Here is a 17,910-nt window from a genome sequence, read left to right as displayed (position 1 = left end):
GGTACATATCACAGGAGTTATGGAAATCTTCTTAAAGGTAGAGTAGACACAGGGAGGTACGGTGGGCTTGTGCAGTAAGTAAACAATGATTGTTATGGGCTTTACCCAAATGTTCTGTGATATTTCTCAAACCATCCTAAAGTCCACCCCTCAGGACAGACCCACACATGGCATCTCCCCATTTTTCATCTCCCACCCTATCTTCTCCTTTCTCCATTCTTTCCCACCAACTTTTCCTCTTCTGCCCTTTGCTTCTAATCACAGGTTCACTTGTCAAGGATCCTAAATGAGGATTTATTGCATCAATTTAAAGACTTGTAAGGGCTTCAGTATTAAAACATAAAATGAACAAGAGCTGACTTGTGTGCATAAAATATGTCTCTTCCCTCAGAAGAGGGAGTGGTTTAAAAAACTTAATCAGCAGAATAGTTTCCAACATAACTGCATTCTGGAAGTCAGGCTAGAGGAAACAAGTTGGATGCAGACTTAAGAGCTCTAACCAACAATGGTTTCTGAGACCAAAAAGAATAGAGCTTTTTGTTTTGTTTCCATTCTATTTTGTAATGACTACTTGAAGTGGGTTTTTCAGTACATTCTCTGCTCTACATTCAGTCCTTACCTCATTTCTTCCCTCATCTTTACTTCCAACAGCTGGAGAATTGGAGAGTCTCTCACATTTGATTACTAGCAAGTATTCCTATTCCTATTCCTATTTATTAATTGAATCCTATTTCCCATAAATACCCATAATATGAATTATTTTACATTTCTGACTGTAGAACAGACAGGCTTGAATCTGTTTTAAAACACTCATGTAATACAACTGAACTATTCTGGATGGAAGGAAATGCAGTTTTAGCACTACATGATGCCATCTTATTTTGTCAGGGCCAAGTTTATAAATATGAAAAAATTAAGCTCAGCTCTAAGCTCCATGAGAGTAGGGACCATGCTTTTTTCTCCCCATTGCCAGTGCCTAACACAAGCCTGGCACCTGGAAGGCAAGAATATTTAAGTTGCAATGTAACTGAATTGAAACAGAATCAATGATATCTCCAGGTGTCACAAGGCTGTAGCATCATTAAAAACTGGGTCTCAAATAGGCTAGCCAGTTCAGAAAACCCTGTCTGATGGTTAAACAGACAACTGCATTGACAGAGAAAGAGCAATGAGTGATGGAGTCGCCTATGCAAAGCTGACAGAACTGGCACTCTCCACAACTGGGTGTGAAACCTGGTGATATCTGGCAGTCAGTCCTAGCCAAGGGCAAAAGAAGCCATTCTATCTTTGAGGACAGCCTTTCTGGAGAGGTCTGCTCTCAAAAATCTCAAAGCCGTGACAAGTCACCACAAATCTGTCCTTCACTAAACAGACTCCAAAGTGAAGCCAGGAATAAAATGAAAGACGCCCCAACTTACATGTGGAAATATTGCCACAGGATATTATTGCAGGAGCCAGAGTTTGCACCTCGTGACTGAAGAGGTCCAGTCTCACCCTTGGTTCACCAAAACCTGCTACAGGGTAGAATGAGGCTGTGCTGCTACCATCTGGGATGGTAGCAGACTAAGAACCTACTTAAAAATATGTGCAAGGTTGGAGTTATTCTTCCATGATCTAAATTTTCAACTGAGAGCATTTTAAATGACCCCTGCCTCCTAAGACAGAGGCAAAGGACTATACACCAGAAGAGCACAGGGTCAAGAGAGCTACTGGGGAGAAAATTAATGCCTTTTAAAGTCAGAGACAGAGTGGCCAAAAAAAGAGCCTTCCCTGAGGCTCAGTTACCCCAGCAGGGTCCCACCCTGCTGTGTTCTAAAAACTTTTACATATTCAAGAGTCTTTTTCATACAGTAGTTTCAGAAAGACCTATTTGTTTTTTCTTTTCTTTTTTTTTTTTTCTTTTTTTGCATTTTACAGATCTTTTGCTTAGACTGGCAAATAAAGTCATCCTTCATCGTTTTAATGTGTAAAACATTTCCAGCCAAAAAGTGATTGAACTACGTCAGAGCAAAGGTTCCAACACAATTTTTCCAAGTCAGTAGGAAAGTAGAGTGTTAAACGTGAGAAACCTATTCTGAAAGAGCAGAAGTTGAAGGTAGGTCCCCCTCCACTGGGTTACAGGGAAGGGAAGACCAGGAAACCTAGAAAAAATGATCCAGGAAAAAAACAAAAATGAAAACATTCAAAGCCCAGGAAAGAACTGGGACAGGCTGGAGAGGGGCTACAAAAACCTAGGAGAGCATCATATTAATGAGGAGTGGGACTGAGGAGAAAACCTTTAAGGAAGTAGAGGATGCTAGAAGTCAACAGGAAATGAACTGTGGCTTTTGAAGGTCTGAGAGTTAAAAGTGCCCTAAATGTGACCCCTGGTAAAGGAGGCCAGGTTTCTACGGGAGACATTAAGAGAATGCCTGGCTGGATGCATTGGAGTGAGTCCCAGAGTTCGTCAATATTTGATCTGAGAATCACCTTAGAGGGTCACCTCCTCCACGAAGCCAGTCCCATATACCAAAGATGCACGTTGTGCTGCCTGTGTTTGAGAGACCTGTAGGTATACACATCCTATCCTACTCCTGCCTGCGTTTTTAATGGACTTTGCAAAGGCCTAAGATGGCAAGGCTCCAGCCATGAGGCATGAGGCTAGAGAGCATCTTTTTTGTCTTCAGCAACCAAACACACATTTCCTGTGAAGCCAGATAGATAATTAAGGGGAAATCAAAACCGCATTTTGGGGTCATCAGTCCAGCCTTGCAGCTTCTCAGCAGAAATCAATGTAGTGAGTCAAAAAGGCTTGTCTGGATGTGCCTCAGTCTAAGTGGTGAGACTGTACCTGGAGCATTCAGCAACATCTGAAGCATTTCTAGAAGCCATCCACAGGAAAGGTGAAGCCACCACCCAGATTCAGGCATGGATTTTCACCAGAGTCCATTCTCCCTAGGCTGCCAAGTTTAAAAGGGGCTGGTGAGCCAGAGCACAAATTCAAATGGGCTTAGGCAATACCGAATCCTGTTAGATTGCAACCCTCTACTGCCAAACTTTGGGAAAACCGCTCAAATTATGGCCTTAATGTCTTTTGTCAGAACACAAATGGACAAAGTCTTCTCCCACTTCCTGGGAAGAAATCAGTAGCTGGGATAGCTAGGAGCACACTGGAACATGCAAGCCACAAATGTCTAAATGACCCAGCCAAGGGAGTCCCTCCATTTCTCATCGGAAAGGTGCCCTGAAGCAACGCACACATGCAGAGCAGGTTCTCAACTGACAGACCTAGCAGGGCAGAAAGCCCGGGAAGCCTGTGTGGTTAAGACCAACGAACGCGCATGACAGTTGTGTATGTGGGCAGAAGGTCTGGCTTTTGATATGATCTTGCTCCACTGGTGTGGAACATTTACACCTCTGGTTCTCTTTTGCAAAAAGAAAAACAAACTGAAAGAATAAACAGAAAACGTGCCTTTGGTTCCTTCCGCCAACATCTGCGTAAACCTTTAAGGAGCTTTCAGGCAATAGAACTTGGCACTGTGCTTCACAAGTTGGCACAAAATTCTTGGTGCCAAGTGTTCAGGGAGAACATGCCAATGACTCTGCAGGAAAACTCTAGCCAAGTCCACGCCCTTGTAAAGGGGTCTTCCGTGATGCCTTTGCTGTGGAAATAGGATGCAATTCCATGGCACTGGGGGCCTGCACCCTGTCCTGGCATGGACCCATGCCTAGTGCCTACACGTATAGCCGGGTACTTACGTTAATGAGTGCGCACTCCAATTCTATCTGACTCTCCCAGTTAATAAGGCTTGGACAGCTGGGAATGTGTTGGGCAATCACAGCATGATTTGGAGACATGGAGAGTGTTCTCTTCCCAAAAACACCCAGCAGATGACACACCGGACAAAGCCACCCTGATAGGGCCAAGGCCTGAGCCAGAGCCTGTGGTCTGTACGACTGATCAGGCCCCTCGATTATCAGGAGGGCTTCAGTGCAGTCGCCCTCAGCAAGTGAATTGCCCCCACTTCCATCTCAAGCACAGCACTGACCCAGGACAGCAAGCCTGCCCTACATCCAGCAGACAATGAATGTCGGTTTAAAAGCCAAGAGGAGGGACAAGAGGGGGGAAACTCTGAGACAACGCTAACATCAGGGGCTTACATAAGGAAACATGTGCAGTTGAGGAAAAACTCCAAAATGGGGCTCAGGTCGTAACTGGTCTTCATCCTTAGAGACAGGGACAAAGTCATCGCTCATCCGACTATACACTGACACAATACAGGGGTCAGTCACTAAGGTTCCATAGGAGAAACCATACTCTCATTCCACTGACCTCAAGAAGCTTACAACAATCATTATAATAAGTAATACTTGCAGAGGTATTTTACATCTTACAAAATGCTGTTGCACATATCAATAAGAAAATAAATAAGAGAAGCATAAATTAAGTGAGAACAAAAAAGAGAGCACAGATTGGTATATAATCACATGTTGAATAAATACGACCAGCAGTAACCACTGAGATATCAGAGGACAGAAGAGCTGCTTAAGGCCCAGATAGGTGTGGTTTAATGGGGCAGAGGAGGTTTGAAAAATGGAAAAAGTGGGAGAATCAGATTATATTCTCTTACCAGAAAATATAAGCATAATTTTGTGAGTCAGATAACAAACTTTATTTTGAAACATCTATGTTCCAAGCAATGTGCCAGGTGCTAGTTTTATAGCAATAAAAAAAGACAGCATCTCTGCATTTCCAGTGGACAAGATATACAATGTGTAAGGAAACAAGTAAACAAGATAATTAGATAATGCAATAAGTGCTGTGAAGGAAATAACTGGTAATGTGACAGGATTTTTTTTTTTTTTAAGCTTTCCACTGGGCAACTCTCTGCATGTAGCAAGTGCTCAGTTAGTTGATTTAATTAAACACATGGAACACAACACTACTTCAGAATAAAAGATTCAATGACAAGTTCACCAACTCGTCTGCAGTTGGGATCCACCAAATGTAAATCGACTTTAGCTGCCTGGTTATCCTCCAAATAGCAATGGCAATGGCCTCCTCACTTAGTGTTCCCCGTCAGCCTGAGCCAACATACAATCAAGTTATAACAACGAGGGCAGAAGAGTCAAGTGACGTACAAAAAAATGAGAAAAAACATTATTATACTATTGTTGAGGCAAAATTATGATTTAAATGGAAAATTCCTAGTATATTCTCTAGTCATGACTTTGAAAAGGCAGAAAATAATGTTGGAAAGACAAGCAGAGACGGTCTCCCTGAGGTCAGGATGCAACTTCCTGAAAATTAAGATGATCCAAATGAAATAATAGTCACATAACTGGATATATAGTGCCAAAATACCAATTTGATAGATTCCTTGTCACCTAATTGGTTAAATAAGATAATTTTATTTTCATTATATGGTCACAGTCTTAGTCTTAGGCACATTGTGCCACAGTCAGATATTTAGGTCTTATTCTCATGGTATTAACCCTTAAGAAGAGAATAGCTAGAGAGAGGTGACTCCTGTGAAAGAAGCAGGGATCAGTGAAAAGAGGCAAAATGTGTTAACAGGGTAACAGTATGAAAAATGTTAATGTGCTTTTTTCCCTTCTGCATTTCCTGTAGATGATCCTCTCCTCCAGCTGAGTAAGGCTGCCTTTCATGGCAGTGGCAGGGAAATCATTACATAAGGAAAGGAAAGAGAAAAATCAAGATAATATTCAGCTTCTCATATTCAAAATAGGATTTTTCATCAAGGCAATAGGCTTGAGAGCAGGATATATCAAGAAAAAGAGAGAGCATATTCTTTAATTTTGTAGAATATAAAAATGCAAGCCTAAAGAACTCAGATTATATGGTAACTTATATGTTCAGAAAATAGAATCCTTTCATCTACTGATAAATAGGTCCTAAGCTTAGTATGACATAGTGGAGGAAAAATCCTGAAACCTTTTCCTTCTGTCTTGCAATATTCTAGGAGGGCTTTCTTCTCCTTTGCTGGCTAAATGGAAGCAATACAGTGGAGAATTCCAAGGAACCCTACAACAGCACTTTCCAATATGGTAACCACTAGTTATATTTAGTTCCTGAGCACTTGCGATCTGGCTAGTGTAACTCAATTTTAATATTTTATTTTAATTAATTTAAATTTAAATAGCCAAGTGTGGCTAATGGGCTACCATATTGGATGGCATAACCCTAGCAGATGATGAAAGTCTCATAATGGAAGATGTCTAGATCCAATCACTTCTTGGAAGGGAGCAACCCAGGAGAACCTCGTGATTCCTGTCAGGCTGTGATGTGAGCAAGAAAATAAACATTTACTGCTCTAAGATTTGGGAGGCTGTTGCAACAGGTAGTGTTAATTACCCTAAATAATACTGTCAGGTACTCTTACTCAACCTTTTTATAGATGAGAAAACTGGGGCAAAGAGGAATTAATTAATTTGTCCAAGGTCACATGGCTACTAAGTGGTGGAACTAGGAGAGAGCTAGGTAGGCTGACTAGAGAGTGCTCACCCACACTCTTAGAACCTTTGCTACACTGCAGCCCCTTGGTGTATATGTGAGTAAAAAAAAGGGGATAGTTCATGGTCCAGACAGCACTGCTTTACACCAAAAAAAAAAAAGAAGAAAAAGAAAAAAAATTTGTAACTTTGCTAAATTATATCATCTCTTTGTCATGCAAATCACAAGTAATCAAATCCCTAGACAGCCTTACCAATTAGAAAGAGTGGGCACACACATTTCACACACACACAAAACCTGCTGTCTGGTTTCTTCAGAAATGACAGGACACTCTGTCATAGGAACACAATGAAAAGTAAGTTGTGCCCAGACCAAAGGAACAAGGAGTTCTGTACATATAAAACAGATGGGATTTCCGGAGCCATTCTCATGCATTTTCGCAGTTTTCAAATGAGCTAGGTTTTAAAAATCCATTTAATTTTTCACCAGGATCTGAGTTGATTTGAACTAATAACAGTTGTCCAGGCCTCTGAAATTGTCTTCAGCATTGCTCATCCACACTATCATTCAGACAACGGATGTACTCATCTCCCCTTAGAGGAGCTATAGTGTCTGATACTCTCAGCTGGGGCATGACTGATAAATTGGGCTTGAGAAAGACTCTTCTCAACATTCCCCTTTCCTGGGGTCTCTTAAGATGTTCAGTACTCAGTTTGTGATATAGTAATAAGGTCTCATACAGACCATGTTTGTAAACATTCTCATGTAGCCTGCTCATAATAAAGATATACTGTTTATTGAACATCAACTTCATAAAAGGTAATTTATCTACCTCATCTTATATGCACAAATCTTAACAAAAGATGGAAACATAATATCATTATCCATTGTTTAATGTTAACAGCAAGTGCTATATGGTCTTTACAATGAACAAGGTACCTTTCCAAGGAAATTAATGTAATAACTCAGTCTTCACAAAAAAATGAGAAAAGTGCTCGAATCAATATCCTGTTTTACAGGTTGGAAATTGAGGTGAAAGGAAGTTAAACAGCTTGCCTAATGTCACAGGCCTAATAAGAACAGAGCCAAGATCTCAAACCCAGGCACTCTGGCTCCAGAGGCTACACCCTTGACCTCTTCATGGTACAGCCTCTCAGTTACAGCTCAGAAAACACTTGCTCAAGATTATAAAGCAAATACAGGGTTCAAAACCCCAGTTCATCCAATTCCAAAGCCTGGCTCCTTCCTTCCTTGTCAGTGCTCCCGCAAACATGCCTCGTTCTCAGAATCACTTTAATAACTTGCTCAAGGAGACACCCAAGCCCCATCAGTCTCCCCTGGGACCTGGGAAACGGCAGAAACTGCACGTTGAACAAGAGGCACAGGTGATTCCCATGTTGGGAGGCTTGGGAACCCCGCCAGGCCACCCAGGGCTCCCTCCTCCAGACTCTGAGCTCTTCTGCAGCAGGGTCGTGCACCTCCAAGGCAGTGGAACGCGTAGCAGTAACACGGCTTTGTGGGCTCTCCCCTCCTCCTACTGCTGCATGTGTGAGTGTACTGACGAGAGTGTGGGACATGTCAGGACATGCATCATCTGAGTGTGTGTCTCTGCATCTTCCTGCTGGAGCCACTGCTCATGCCGTTTCACTTTCCAGCCACAGCGCTATTCTGTTCCCTACTTAGCCTCCTACCCTCTGTTCCTACCCATTACCAGACATCAGGAACTTGAAGCTGACTAGCTGGCTCCAGCAATTACAAGTCAGTTCCTGGCAGTCTGAAAGGCCTGAGGGGAGGTGCTGGTGGTGCCTTTCGACTGACAAACCCTCCCCCTCCAGGTGCCAGTATGTGAGAAGCAAAGGAGACGGGCAGCCGGGACACGACACTTGGCACCCCAAGGGAGGACTTAAAACACATGGCTGTCTTGCCTTAGCCACTGACTCTGCACCTGCACCAGTGTGAATTCTGTCACCTTCAGCATCCTACCCTCGGGTCCCTTTTATTCCTCTGCCCTTCCCCTCCTTCCCAGGGTTTGTTTTTTGTGTTTTGTTTGCTTGTTTTGCCACACCCTGAGCACTTTTAGGTCCCTGTATGTGGATCATGTCCCAGGATGTGTATGTTGGGAACAATAGTGCTTATTTAGAACAAACAGATGGATGAAGCCAACTGAGAACATCAGGGGTGTCCAAGGACAAACCACACCAATAGGAAGCAGCATGGAAAAGTGATTTTGAATCAAGCAGTCAACCTGGAATCAGGAACTGGGCCCTTTAGACCTGACTCTTCCACTTAGCAGCTCTGTGGCCCTGAGCAAGTCAAGGAAGTTTTCTCCATGTGTCTTCCCTCATCTCTAAAGAGTAGGTTGGATTATTTAACCTCTTGGTTCTCTTCCCATACTAATATTCTATTTTTTAAAGGCAAATTCCATTAAATATGAGGTACTAAAAATTGAAAAAATTCAAGTGTGACATAAATCTAAATCATGAACAAGAAAACTTGAGCTAAGAGCTCAGTAGGTCCTTCCCCAAAGTACAAATAACTACTGCAGAATATTGCAGCCAGCCAGGCATGATCTCATCATCTGCCCTCAAGCATAGCAACCTCAGTTTCGGCCTCTCTGCCTTCCCACCCACTCCCAGGACAACATCTGACCTGAATTACAGGGGAGACTTGGAATTTGCAACCTTATTACCTAGTAATGTGGCTAACCATTTCCAGAAATATAAATATCAGGCACAGCATGACAGGTCAGGGTTGAGTCAGCTGGGAAAGCAGCACACAATAGCTGGTCAGGCCACAGGAAACTTTGATTGAGAAACCTGAAACCTTTTGTCTGCATCTCTCATTTTCTGGACCATTCATGGATTTGGACCAGAATCATTTGAGCCTGGCCTTGAAGCAGCTGTACTCAGTTAAAATGAGTCTGGCCAGCCTGGCAAAGAAGACACACACCCCTCCAAATAAATTGCCTAATAAAAAGCCCTGGCTCCTGACAGCATAGGTTTGAAGGGTTGGAAGGAACATTAACAATAATTGAGGACAAACTCTTATTTCATAGTTGAGAAAGAGCCTCAAACATCCAGAAATATACATCTCACTAAGACTTGAAATATGGACTATTTTAAACTAAATCTGGACTCTTTCCTAGTTGTAGTTTGGGTGCATTGTTGGTGCTATCTTTGTCACATACAGAGAACTAGAACTCCTGAATAACAACTAATTTCTCTCCTTATGAAACATTCCCATAGAAAAATCTCTTTTGAGCCTCACCAAAGACAAACAAACCAACCCTGGAAAGTAGATATTATAATTCTGCTTTAGAAATGAGAAAACTGAGGCCAAAATTATACAGCTAGGAAATGACAGAGCCAGGATTTGAATAGAAGTCTTGTTTTCAAATCCCAGATTCTTTCCACCACCCCACAGCTGCTACCACAAAGGTGCATAGCCCAAGTAACAGAGCGAAGAACTCAAGGGTCTGTAAAATGATTTACCAAGGTCAACATACATCCAGTACAGACAGTCTGGCCAAACCATTTGTTTTCTGTCAACATCCAGGCTGATGAGGAAGAACCAGTTGGTTAAATATTTTGAATATCAACCTTGTTATTACTGGCTATCATAGTAGACTCATGCATGGTAAGCAAGGTAAATGAATCCCCACCAACCGGGGGTAAATCTCACCCAGCCCAATGGCAAACATCTGAAATTCCACTTAGAACTCCACCCACTACCTGTTCTTTAAGCACCTAATAATTACTGACATATGTAGCATTGAAGGAAGAATCTGAAGGCTGGGCTTTTAACAGGAAAGACAGAGAACACAAGATCCCTGGGGATCAGAGGAAAAAGAGAAAACAACTGACAAATCAAGGAGGAGAGAAAAGAAAAATTCAGAGCAGGAAGGTAGGGATGGGACAGTACTATTTGCTGACATCTTTTTAGATTTTAGTCTCAGTGGTTGATTCTTTCTCATTCATTATCTAATGTTTGTCCTCATTACGCTCCTATGATATTGATATTAACACCATATTACAGATGGGAAAGTTGAGTCTCAAAATCAGTCTCTCCTATTTTGCAATTTTGTCTCAGGCCAATCCTTAAATTTTTACCTCCTAAGTTATTGTCTCAAGTATTTATTAATCCCACACACCATCCCTGTGTAATGTTCTGGTAAATTTAGAGTGTCTTGCTTTCTAGGTGGAAATGGAGAGAGTGAGACTACGTGATATAGCCAAGTCTGAGAAAGAAGGACTAGCTGGCATTCTGAAAACCATACCTCATCTCACTAATATTTTAAGTATATCTAAAGCTACACTGAGGCATAACTGTACGATAAAATCCTGTACTGTCATTAAAAATGATACTGTGTGTGTTTTTGTTGATAATGAAACTTTTCCTGATATGGGATGAAGAGTACAATTCTACTGCAGTTTAAAACAATAAGGCACATATTATATATGAGTGTGTGTGAGTGTGTGTGTCTGTAAGAGAGCGAGAAAGAAAAAGATAAGGGAAAGAAAAGCAGGAGGAATTGGTGAAGAAAAGGAAATAATAGGATGTTATTAACTTACCAATAGGCTAACAACAGACATCCCTGGGCAGGGAAATGAAGAGTGATTTCTTTTTTCTTTTTTTAGTTCATTTCTTCACATTTATACAGTGACAAAAGTATTACTTGTATAATACAAAACAAAATGATGAGTTAAGGGGGGAAAAAGGTATTTATTAATCACAGCTAGATTCTCACTGAAGAGAGAGAGATGGAAAAGTAAGGTATTCTAATAATACCAAAGAGTCTTGGGTGAGGTAAGGGTCACAGTTTTTGGGGGTTTTTTAACATCTTTATTGGAGTATAATTGCTTTACAATGTTGTGTTAGTTTCTGCTGTATAACAAAGTGAAACAGCTATATGTATACATATATCCCCCATCACCTCCCTCTTGCATTTCCCTCCCACCCTCCCTATCCCACCGCTCTAGGTGGTCACAAAGCACAGAGCTGATCTCCCTGTGGGATGCAGCTGCTTCCCACTAGCTATCTATTTTACATTTGGTAGTGTATATATGTCAATGCTACTCTCTCACTTCATCCCAGCTTACCATTCCCTTCCGCTTGTCCTCAAGTCCATTCTCTATGTCTGCGTCTTTATTCCTGTCCTGCCCCTACGTTCATCAGAAACATTTTTTTTTTTTTTTTAGATTCCATATATATGTGTTAGCATAAAGTATTTGTTTTTCTCTTTCTGACTTACTTCATTCTGTATGATAGACTCTAGGTCCATCCACCTCACTACAAATACCTCAATTTCATGTCTTTTTATGGCTGAGTAATATTCCATTGTATATATGTTCCACATCTTCTTTATCCATTCATCTGTCAATGGACACGTAGGTGGCTTCAATGTCCTGGCTATTGTAAATAGTGCTGCAATGAACATTGTGGTACATGACTCTTTGAATTATGGTTTTCTCTGGGTATATGCCCAGTAGTGGGACTGCTGGGTCATATGGTAGTTCTATTTTTAGATTTTTAAGGAACCTTCATACTGTTCTCCACAGTGGCTGTATCAATTTACATTCCCACCAACAGCGCAACAAGGTTCCCTTTTCTCCACACCCTCTCCAGCATTTATTGTTTGTAGATTTTTTGATGCTGGCAATTCTGACCGGTGTGAGGTGATATCTCATTGTAGTTTTCATTAGCATTTCTCTAATGATTAGTGATGTTGAGCATCCTTTCACATGTTTGTTGGCAATCTGTATGTCTTCTTTGGAGAAATGTCTATTTAGGTCTTCTGCTCATTTTTGGATTGGGTTGTTTGTTTTTTTGATATTGAGCTGCATGAGCTGCTTGTATATTTTGCAGATTAATCCTTTGTCAGTTGCTTCATTTGCAAATATTTTCTCCCATTCTGAGGGTTGTCTTTTGGTCTTGTTTATGGTTTCCTTTGCTGTGCAAAAGCTTTTAAGTTTCATTAGGTCCCATTTGTTTATTTTTGTTTTTATTTCCATTTCTCTAGGAGTTGGGTCAAAAAGGATCCTGCTGTGATTTATGTCATAGAGTGTTCTGCCTGTGTGTTCTTCTAAGAGTTTTATAGTGTCTGGCTTAACATTTAGGTCTTTAATCCATTTTGAGTTTATTTTTGTGTCTGGTGTTAGGGAGTGTTCTGATTTCATTCTTTTCCATGTAGCTGTCCAGTTTTCCCAGCACCACTTATTGAAGAGGCTGTCTTTTCTCCATTGTATATTCTTGCCTTTATCAAAGATAAAGTGACCATATGTGCGTGGGTTTATCACTGGGCTTTCTATCCTGTTCCCTTGATCTATATTTCTGATTTTGAGCCAGTACCATACTGTCTAGATTACTGTAGCTTTATAGTATCATCTGAAGTCTGGTAGCCTGATTCCTCCAGCTCTGTTTTTCATTCTCAAGATTGCTTTGGCTATTTGGGGTCTTTTGTGTTTCCACACAAATTGTGAAATTTTTTGTTCTAGTTCTGTGAAAAATGCCATTGGTAGTTGGATAGGGATTGCATTGAATCTGTAGATTGCTTTGGGTAGTATAGTCATTTTCACAATGTTGATTCTTCCATCCAAGAACATGGTATATCTCTCCATCTGTTTGTATCATCTTTAATTTATTTCATCAGTGTCTTATAGTTTTCTGCATACAGGTCTTTTGTCTCATTAGGTAGGTTTATTCCTAGGTATTTTATTCTTTTTGTTGCAGTGGTAAATGGGAGTGTTTCCTTAAATTCTCTTTCAGATTTTTCATCATTAGTATATAGGAATGCAAGAGATTTGTGTGCATTAATTTTGTATCCTGCTACTTTACCAAATTCATTGATTAGCTCTAGTAGTTTTCTGGTAGCATCTTTAGGATTCTCTATGTATAGTATCATGTCATCTGCAAACAGTGACAGTTCTACTTCTTTTCCAATTTATATTCCTTTTATTTCTTTTTCTTCTCTGATTGCTGTGGCTAAAACTTCCAAAACTATGTTGAATAATAGCAGTGAGAGTGGGCAACCTTGTCTTGTTCCTGATCTTAGAGGAAATGGTTTCAGTTTTTCACCATTGAGAATGAGGTTGGCTGTGGGTTTGTCATATATGCCCTTTATTATGTTGAGGTAGGTTCACTCTATGCCTACTTTCTGGAGGATTTTTTATCATAAATGGGTGTTGAATTTTGTCGAAAGCTTTTTCTGCATCTATTGAGATGATCATATGGTTTTTCTCCTTCAATTTGTTAATATGGTGTACCACATTGATAGATTTGTGTATATTGAAGAATCCTTGCATTCCTGGGATAAACCCCACTTGATCATGGTGTATGATCCTTTTAATGTGCTGTTGGATTCTGTTTTTCCCTTTCATCACTTTAAATATGTCCTGCCACTCCATTTTGGTTTGCCAAGTTTCTGCTTAAAGATCAGCTCTTAACCTTATGGGGATTCCCTTGTATATTATTTGTTGCTTTTCCCTTGCTGCTTTTAATATTTTTTCTTTGTATTTAATTTGTTAGTTTGATTAGTATGTGTCTTTGCATGTTTCTCCTTGGATTTATCCTGTGTGGGACTCTCTGTGCTTCCTGGACTTGACTATTTCCTTTCCCATGTTAGGGAAGTTTCAACTATAATCTCTTCAAGTATTTTCTCAGACCCTTTCTTTTTTCTCTTTCTTCTGCAGGGAGCCCTATAATTCAAATGTTGGTGCGTTTAATGTTGTCCCAGAAGTCTCTGAGACTATCTGCAATTCTTTTCATTCTTTTTTCTTTATTCTGCTCTGTGGTAGTTTTTTCCACTATTTTATCTTTCAGGTCACTTATCTGTTCTTCTGCCTCAGTTATTTTGCTACTGATTCCTTCTAGAGAGTTTTCAATTTCATTTATTGTGTTGTTCCTCATTTTTGTTTGCTCTTTAGTTCTTCTAGGTCCTTGTTAAACGTTCCTTGTATTTTCTTCATTCTATTTCCAAGATTTTGGATCATCTTTACTATCATTACTCAGAATTCTTTTTCAGGTAGACTGCCTATTTCCTCTTCATTTGTTGGTCTGGTGGGGTTTTACCTTGCTCCTTCATCTGCTGCATATTTCTCTGCCTCCTATTTTGTTTAACTTATTGTGTTTGGGGTCTCCTTCTTGCACGCTGCAGGTTCGTAGTTCCTGTTGTTTTTGGTGTCTGACCCCAGTGGTTGTGGTTGGTTCCGTGGCCTGCGTAGGCTTCCTGGTTGAGGGGACTGGTGCTGTGCTCTGTTGGGTGGGGCTGGATTTTGTCTTTCTGGTGGGCATGGCTGCGTCCAGTGGTGTGTTTTGGGGTGTCTGTGGACTTAGTATAATTTTAGGCAGCCTCTCTGCTAATGGATGGGGTTGTGTTCCTATCTTGCTAGTTGTTTGGCATGGGGGGTCCAGCACTGGAGCTTGCTGGAGGTCGGGTGGAGCTGGGTCTTAGATTTGAGACTGAGATCTCTGGCCGATTGATATTACATGGGGCCGGGAGGTCTCTGGTGGTCCAATGTCCTGAACTCTGCTCTCCTGCCTCAGAAGCTCAGGCCTGACACCAGGCCGGAGCACCAAGAGCCTGTCAGCCACATGGCTCAGTAGAAAAGGGAGAAAAAAGGAAAGAAAAACATTTTTTTTAAATAATAATAAATTTTTAAAAATTATTAAAATAAAAAAATAAGAAAAAAGAAGAGAGCAACCAAATAAACAAATCCACCAATGATAATAAGCGCTAAAAACTAAACTAAGATAAACATAAAATTCAGAAACAAATCAGTCGTAGACAGCAAACCCGAAGTATACAGTTGCTCCCAAAGTCAATCACCTCAATTTTGGGTTGATTTGTTGTCTATTCAGGTATTCCATAGATGCAGGGTACTTCAAGTTGATTGTGGGGATTTAATCCACTGCTCCTGAGGCTGCATGGAGTAATTTCCCTTTCTCTTCTTTGTTTGCACAGCTCCTGGGGTTCAGTTTTGGATTTGGCCCCACCTCTGCGTGTAGACCTCCCTCAGGCATCTGTTCCCCACCCAGATAGGACAGGGTAAAGCAGGGGCTGATTAGGGGGCTCTTGTTCATTCAGGCCGGGGGGAGGGAGGGGTACAGTAGTTATAAGTGGAATGCAGGGCGAGCCTGCAGCAGCAGAGGCCAGCATGACATTGCACCAGCCTGAGGTGCGCCATGTGTTCTTCCAGGGAAGTTGTCCCTGGATCACGGGACCCTGGCAGTGGCGGGCTGCACAGGCTCCCCGGAGGGGAGGTGTGGATAGTGACCTGTGCTTGCACACAGGATTCTTGGTGGCTGCAGCAGCAGCCTTAGCATTTCATGCCCATCTCTGGTGTCTGTGCTGATAGCCGTGGCTTGCGCCCATCTCTGGAGCTCGTTTAGGCGGTGCTCTGAATCCCCTCTCCTCGCACACCCCGAAACAATTGCCTCTCAGGCAGGTCCAGGGTTTTTCCTGGACTCCCTCCCGGCTAGTTGTGGTGCACTAGCCCCCTTCAGGCTGTGTTCACGCAGCCAGCCCCAGTCCTCTCCCTGGGATCTGACCTCTGAAGCCCGAGCCTCAGCTCCCAGCCCCCACCCATCCTGGTGGGTGAGCTGACAAGCCTCTCAGGCTGGTGAGTGCTGGTCGGCACCGATCCTCTGTGCAGGAATCTCTCTGCTTTGCCCTCTGCACCCCTGTTGCTGCGCTCTCCTCTGTGGCTCCAAAGCTTCCCCCCCGCCCACCCCCTCTCTCTGCCAGTGAAGGGGCTTCCTAGTGTGTGGAAACTTTTCCTCCTTCACAGCTCCCTCCCACTGGTGCAGGTTCCATCCCTATTGTTTGTCTCTGTTTTTTCTTTTTTCTTTTGCCCTACCCATGTACGTGGGGATTTTCTTGCCTTTTGGGAAGTCTGAGGTCTTCTGCCAGCATTCAGTAGGTGTTCTGTAGGAGTTGTTCCACATGTAGATGTACATTTTTTTTTTTATAAATTTATTTATTTATTTATTTTTGCTGTGTTGGGTCTTCGTTTCTGTGCAAGGGTTTTCTCTAGTTGTGGCAAGCGGGGGCCACTCTTCATCACGGTGCGTGGGCCTCTCATTATCGTGGCCTCTCTTGTTGCGGAGAACAGGCTCCAGACGCACAGGCTCAGTAGTTGTGGCTCACAGGCCCAGTTACTCTGCGGCATGTGGGATCTTCCCAGACCAGGAAGATCCCTGCATTGGCAGGCAGATTCTCAACCACTGTGTCACCAGGGAAGCCTTAGATGTATTTTTGATGTATTTGTGGGGAGGAAGGTGATCTCCATGTCTTACTCCTCCGCCATCATGAAGGTCCCCCCAAGGGTCACAGTTTGGTAAATATGAGAAATGTTACAAACATGATACTCTGGTATAGAAAATGCTGGGCTCTTCTCCTGGACTGATGAGCTACAAGAGTTCTTGTCAGGCACTATTATTCAGGCAAAGGTGGAGACACAAATTTGTGTTTACTTCAAAAAAGGAAAAACAACAACAACAACAAAAAAAAAACTTGAAACTTTTCCAGTAGCATATACTTTTTTATTATGTTATTAATGTTCAAAGACTATCTTAAGAAGTTTAGAGACAGAAGTAGCTTCATATGTGAATATTAGTTACAGATTTTCTGAATACTTCACTTAATAGACATTTATTAGCTGCCTATTATTTGTTCAGCACTCTACTATGCCATGATCTAATCATTCCTAAGACATTTTCCTCAGGACTATTCAACCTGTATGAAGGGTAAGAGGGTACTTGGCACTTGACTGTTAAGAAGCACCACCACACTGTAGAAAAAGGGCCCTCCAGTAACAGCGAAGACCTATTTTTACTCCTTAAACTACTCAGAAAAATAAGCCATCAACTGCAATGTGCAACACAAAAGGCAAATTAAAAACAAAACAAATAAATAAAACAAAAACACTGTAAGGAAGAGCTATAACACGTGCTCAGTTTCTTTACCTCTCACTGGTTTGCACCAATAGAGGGAAATAGATGACTGAATTCAAAGTATTTTGTTAAATTAAAATTCCTCAGAACCAAAAAAGCATTCTCTTGATTATGGTGTACATTACCATAAAAGATAAAGTCTAGGAGCCAGTTTCTAGTCCACAGTTGATTTAGAATCCAAAGGATTCTAAGAAGATAAAAGTTATCATTTAATGTTTTTCATTTCCCCGTGGTCACATAATTCTAATGAGTTCAATTTGGGGCTCCATCTATTTTTTTCAGCAATGTACACGTGGGAGTTTTGCCACAAAATTATTTACAGTGGGGAGCCTCAAATTTACTTAGCTGTTCAAAACTTGAGTGGCTGGTTAAATGCACTCTTGATAAGAAAGTCTTTCAGCATGAAATACAATGCCTTGGGCTTAGTAGGTATTTCATATACATGTTAAAGGAAAGCTGTTGATTTGGTAAGACCTACACCAATTATTGACTTAGGGCTATGCCAA

Source organism: Eschrichtius robustus, chromosome 6 (genome assembly GCF_028021215.1).
Source record: "Eschrichtius robustus isolate mEscRob2 chromosome 6, mEscRob2.pri, whole genome shotgun sequence".
NCBI lineage: Eukaryota > Metazoa > Chordata > Mammalia > Artiodactyla > Eschrichtiidae > Eschrichtius > Eschrichtius robustus.
The sequence above is the reverse complement of the archived record's forward strand: the minus strand, read 5'-3'. Positions refer to the sequence as shown.